Here is a 6336-nt window from a genome sequence, read left to right as displayed (position 1 = left end):
AAGGTATTTTCCTCTGCTTTCTTCCTTAACCAACATAAAGGAATCGATTCCAGAGAGAAAAGGTACAAATGCCAAGAATGTGGCAAATCCTTTTGCTATCGTTCATATCTTAGGGAACATTACAGAATGCATTCTGGAGAGTATCCATACAAGTGTGAAGAATGTGGCAAAGGGTTTTCCCGTTCTTCAAAGCTTCAGGAGCATCAAACAATTCATACTGGAGTTAAACCATACAAGTGTGAAGAGTGTGGGAAATGTTTTTCCTCTTTTACGTCCCTCAAAAGACATCAAATAATACATTCTGAAGAAACTCCTCATGAGTGTGTAGAGTGTGGCAAAAGATTTTCTAGTTTTTCCCGCCTTCAGGAACATCAAAAAATTCATACTGAAGAGAAACCATACAAATGTGAAGAATGTCACAAAGGTTTTCTTTATCACTCGTTTCTTAGGAGACACAAAACAGTTCATACTAGAGAGAAACCCTACAAGTGTGAGGAGTGTGGGAAATGCTTTTCTTCTTTTACATCACTTAAAAGACATCAAATGCATTCCATAGACACTTCCCATGAGTGTGTATAGTATGGCAAAAGGTTTTCTAGTTCTTCCCCCCTACAGGAACACCTAGAAATTCATACTGAGAGAAACCATACAAAGCCTTTCTTTATCACTCATTTCTTAGGAGACACAAGGCAGTTCACACTGGAGAGAAACCATACAAGTGTGAAGAGTGTGAGAAATGTCTGTCTTTTTCTTCAACCCCTAAAAGACATCAAATCATTCGTTGTGATAATGAATTCCACACACTAGTAGAGAGTGGAATGTATAAAGCTCTTTGTATACTGTCTACCTTTAAGAAACACAAATTGTTCATTTTGGAGAGGAACCATACAAGTGTGACCAACATAGGCAAGTCTTCTAATACTTCCCTGTTTCAGCACAAGTTAATCCATTAATAGTTTGGAGAATATACTGAAATATTTTACTCTAATTTACAACTGAAGAAACATAAAAAAAAATTAATGTTAAGAGAAACTATAGAAATGTGATCAATGTGGAAAAAAAAATCTTTTTCCATTGACCATTATCTGATTCAGCATAAAATGGTTCATTCTGGAGAGAAACACCAAAATTTGAAGAGTGTGGTAAAGTGTTTTACTCTATGTTAGAGCTTACATTCCAAAGTATTCATAATGTAGAAAAACCATACAAGTGTGAGCAGTGTCTCATTGCATGACCTTACCTCTGTGTACCCACTAAGTTAATCATTTTCAAATGTTAAATATCTAATATCCACCAGCAAAATGCTAAGAGGGCAATCTGAGGACAGTAGAGAGGTATCATTGATGTAATCTTCACAACCCTCTATAAACCAGTGGGTTTGGAATATACTTTGATTGATAAGTTTCTTTCTCCTGTGACTCTCAATATACTATGAAACTGTTACCATGCTGTGACATTGTTTAGGTTACCTGAATCTTCGTACTGGGCCGTGGTATAGTTACAGTTGTTTTTCCGGTGGGGTCACCCAAGCGCCTGTAATGTCTCTCATGAGTTTTTAAGAAGTTCCATAAACTCAGATTTCACCCAAGATGGACTTTGGTGAGATGATCTGCACTGGGGCCTGCCAGCTTGAGGTGAATGAGTATTAATGTTTGTCTCCCCAGAAAATGTGGAAAGAGCAGATTGTCAGTCGTGTTTGGTTCCAGGATAGAGAATCTCTTATGCACTTTAAGTTAAGAAAGGTATGTGTGTGTGTGTGTGTGTGTGTGTGTGTGTGTGTGTGTGTGTGTGTACGTACCATCATCATTTGCATAGTAACAAATTTACATACTGTACTAAAGACTAAAGCCAAATATCACATACTGTAATAAGGACCAAAGCCAAATGCACTCACTCACTGAGCATAGATGACAGATTTGATTATTGTTGGGACCTAGGCAAAATATTAAAGCCTATATGGAACGATAGGGCCTAGGGAAAATGTTAAGGTCCAGGTACCAGTTACCTGGGTAGCCTATCATTATAAGGAAACTTTATCATATGTTTCTGCTGTTACTAGGAAATACTCTAATGTGAACATTGATTAAATATTCTGTAATCTTCTCTGCTCTTGGAAACCAATCACTATAGAAGTCAGTAGAAGTGTTTTGTATAATTACCCACAATAAACTTGGACCTGAACCAACCAACCAACAGCACTTCCTGTACCTCTGTATAGGTTTTGTGGTATAGGCTGCTCCTGGGATGGACCCCAATGTAAGAGATATAAAAAACTATTTAAAATAAGCCTATTTTGAATCATACATGAGTAACATTTTGCCAGGCAGGCTCTCTGCTGGCAGAACCAGGTGAGGAGGAAAAAACCCCCGTCCAGCTGAGCCTTTCAGGATGAGCAGGATGGTGAGTGTCGAGGCTCAGATCTCCTGCCTCTGGAGAATAACTACCCTGAGCCTGGAGTTTGTCAAAGCAGGAACTCCTTTTAATGTATCAATCTTCTCTTTATAAAGGGTTGAGAGAAGTGGCAGAGTTTTCTGCTGAGGTGAGATGATTTAGGGGGAGGGGAAAGTTGACCAAGGGTATGGGGTGACTGACAGAGCCAACAAAGTTACTCTGCATCAGCAGAAGCTAGCTAGGCAAAGGCAGTCCTAAGCAGGTCATGCTGAGTCACTCCAGTGCAGAAGTGACTGAGACAGTTTACAAAACTCGAGCCAGGCACGGGTTTGTCCTCAAGGCCCAAACTAGGACCAAATAGGGCCCAACAACGTTTAAGTTCCCAAGACCTCCCTGGGAACTGACATCTTACTTGGCAGAAAGAGACACGTAAGTGGGTTACTGACATCCTGGTTGCCAAGTTAAGACATGAATGTTAGACCAGGTAAGTCCCTGACACAGTGGAATACCTCAACCAGTGTGAGCAGGATAAGCACACAACAAAGACATGTTCCTAAGGAAACCCCCATCCCTAAATCCTGATGGTGAAATAACTTGGCACAGATGTTTGTGGATTTGGGCTTAAAAATCCTGTCAGATATAATCTCCATGTCATTGTTCAGTTCCCAAATCTGGACCATGGCCCTGGTCAATCAGTCCTTGGGTGTATGCTCGGTAAACTCTCCCTGTCTGTAAAATTGGTGTTCGTGTGGTTTGTGAGGCGATTCCAGGACCCCAACATTGTCAGATGCCTGGTACACAGCTATGAAGCATTATATGTATGCAGTTCTTCCTTTACTCTTGAAACATATACCCGACAGCCCCTCAGACTTTCTCGTATGGGTTCTTTCATTTGCCAGCAATGAAGTAAAAACAGAATCTCCACTTTGTGAACTGTCGCTCTAAGATTCAGTGGTGCTAACCTAGGGGATTCCTCTGTAATGGCTGCCTTCATAAGTGTGGAGCTTTCTATGTATACTAGCACGAGTGTAAAGTAGTAAACATTCTTACCCAGCTATGAACTGGGGTGGGGGTGGGGGAGTAGAATAATATCAATTATTGCAACTCTGTTTTATTTTCTGCACACGTCCACGTACTTGTTAGCCATAGTGGATTCATGCAGGCAATGGCAGTGACATTTCTGGCCAATGCTGTTTCACTGTAGACATCACCACATCTGGCTCTAACCATCTTGCCTCTTCTCCCTCATGGATCCCTGGGATTTGGCATTAGAGGTGTGATGTAGGTGTCCCACTTAGGTCAGTACATCCACAGGCTACTATTCCCTACACTTTGGCTAATTGTGAGTTTGTATATTATTGTCCCTCTACCACACAGTTCATATTTTCTGGCAGATTTTAAGAGGTGCCTGAATCTCTGGGTAGAAAAGGGAAAAAGAAAATAAACTGAAAGAACTTGGGTTTGTTTAGTTACTATGTCCACTCATCAGAATAACAGTTAAATTTCCCCCAGGGCTTATCACTCCCCTGGGCACAGATTCATCCCCTCATTAACACCACAAGGTATCAATAACAGTTTATGGGCTGAGCTTTAATTCCAATTAGAAGATGACTGGTTACTCCAATAATATCAGGCAACTATTGCACCCGGAGGTACACCTTCCTTATTATACTCCCACAGTTCATAGCTAGGTAAGAATGTTTACTACTTTACACTCATGATAGTATACATAGAAATAAAATAAAATAAAATAAAGCATGCATGCATACATGAAGGCCTTGTTATGCCACACCCTGAGTGGAGCAACTATTGACAATTGATAGTTCCTGTGGGCGGCAGTCAGTCTGAGAGGCATCCAGATTCCAGACCATTGTCCTAAATCTCTACGCATAGAGCAAGTACTAGATGACACTGAAGTTGAGAGGATAAAATGCTTTTAAGGATAAGAAGTAATAGATGAAGAAATGAGAAGACTCAGTGAAAGCATGTACTGTATATGTATTCCCCCATAACATATATCAATTTCAAAACAGTTGGTTTTGCACATACCCAAAGTTGACCTGTTTTAGCAGTGATTACATCACATGACTCTGGCTGCCATAGACTTTACAGAGATACAGCATCTTCCTGGGAAGGCATCATGAAGGAGCAAGTGAGGAGACTTCCAGAAGGGTCAGGTGCTGAGGACTAAAGAGCCCTGCATCAGTGTAAAATCATGGAAAAGACCGAGATGGCTTTGCAGAGATGACTCACAGACAGCCTCTCCTTGCGTTTTCCACGAGGCATTGCCATGAGAGCAGTGCCCCCTTCCTTTCCTTCTGAATGCATAGTGATCACAGCTGCTTTGGTCACTGGTTAGCTATAATCATTAACGATAGTAAAATAGTATTAACAACCGAGTGAACTTGGTGTAGAAAAAAATTAAACACAACATATCACATAGTTTTTTTTTTTTTTAGAAAACAGTTTATTATAATGTAAGTGTCATGTGCACAGTAGAGAAAAACCCAGAGAAATGAATCAACCTTTAGATATTGAAGAGAGTATCTCAGATTCAAGCTTAAGTCCTTTCCTTATCCATAATAATGAAAGGCTGCTATGTTGAAAGGTTCTTGTTTTTTGTTTTGTTTTTGTTTGTTTGTTTGTTTTAAATAGGTAAGAAGTGCGTAGCAGTACACAGAGAACAAAGGTCAGGTTTGCTATATTCACGTGAATCAATGTTTTCTTCCTGAGCAGAGTCTCTGTAGACCTAGTTAACAATTTCCTGAGTAGCACAGATGCAGATGTCATTACAAATGGAAATGACTTTCATGGACACAGATCTGTTCTAACAGAGAACGATCTTTCAGAGCTATACTCTGTGAGGGAAACTTCTCAAAGGACCAGCACAAGGTAAAGGGTGTTTCAGAAACTCACTCTCTGGTATCATTGCTCATTTCTCTTTTTTTAAATTTCAAACCCTATTGCTTAAAGTGTGAAAATAGAAAGTAGGATCACACACCAAAATCAGCGAGACCTGAAGAATACATAGCCAACAAACTTCTGTTGTTTTTTTGTTTTTTTTTTTTTCGAGACAGGGTTTCTCTGTGTAGCCTTGGCTGTCCTGGAACTCACTCTGTAGACCAGGCTGGCCTCGAACTCAGAAATCCGCCTGCCTCTGCCTCCCAAGTTCTGGGATTACAGGCGTGCGCCACCACCGCCCGGCATGAACTTCTGTATTCTTAATATGGACATTCAGAATAGACTCTGAGTAGTTCATATTGGACTTACGACTGCATCTGTTAATATGTTTCATGTATTTTATACACCAACAAATCCAAAAATCCATGATGGAGTTGGAACCAAAGAAATCAGTTATCTTTCATCCTCCTTCACAACTCCTGAAAGGCAGCCTCCTCAACCTTAGGGAACTTAGCACGTCCTAGGCCTTGGGTATTCATAGACATTTACAAGATAGGCAAGACCCTCCTTGCTGAGGTTATTTAAATAGAACTGTAGGTGAGACCCTCTCATGAGAGGAGCTTCCTGCATGCATTCAGTGAGCTGCCATCATGGAGTTCTATTGATTTTTTTACCTAGCTCCAGTCAGATGTTTAGTGGTGCTCCTGCTGCTTAAGCTGCTGTTTGAGTCCTCCCTGTTCCTGACTCATCCCTCAATCAGACTCCGGTCAGCAACCCCAGTACTAACTCACTGCTGCATGAGGATACGGGGCTTGACTGGAATTTTGGTTTCCATTAGAGCCAGCTCTGATGTGAGTAGGCAGTCTTTTTCTTTCTTCTACATTGGAAAAAAAAAAAATCACAGAACAGGGTATCTTTCTAATTGCTGTGAGACAACCCATGAGGAAGTTTTCTTTCTTGTGGTTAAAGAGCTGAGCAGCCCTCTGCAGGGAGCATGGCAGCAGGCAGGCAGGCATGGTCCTGAGTAGGAGCAGACAGCATACA

At 40.8% G+C, this 6336-nt stretch overlaps 1 pseudogene; it reads left to right on the top strand.

The window, feature by feature from the left end:
• The first annotated feature begins 126 nt into the window (after window positions 1–126).
• Window positions 127–6336, top strand: part of LOC116083876 — a 20217-nt pseudogene continuing 14007 nt past the window's right edge.

Source organism: Mastomys coucha, unplaced genomic scaffold (assembly GCF_008632895.1).
Source record: "Mastomys coucha isolate ucsf_1 unplaced genomic scaffold, UCSF_Mcou_1 pScaffold8, whole genome shotgun sequence".
NCBI lineage: Eukaryota > Metazoa > Chordata > Mammalia > Rodentia > Muridae > Mastomys > Mastomys coucha.
This window is presented reverse-complemented; position numbering and strand designations above follow the sequence as displayed.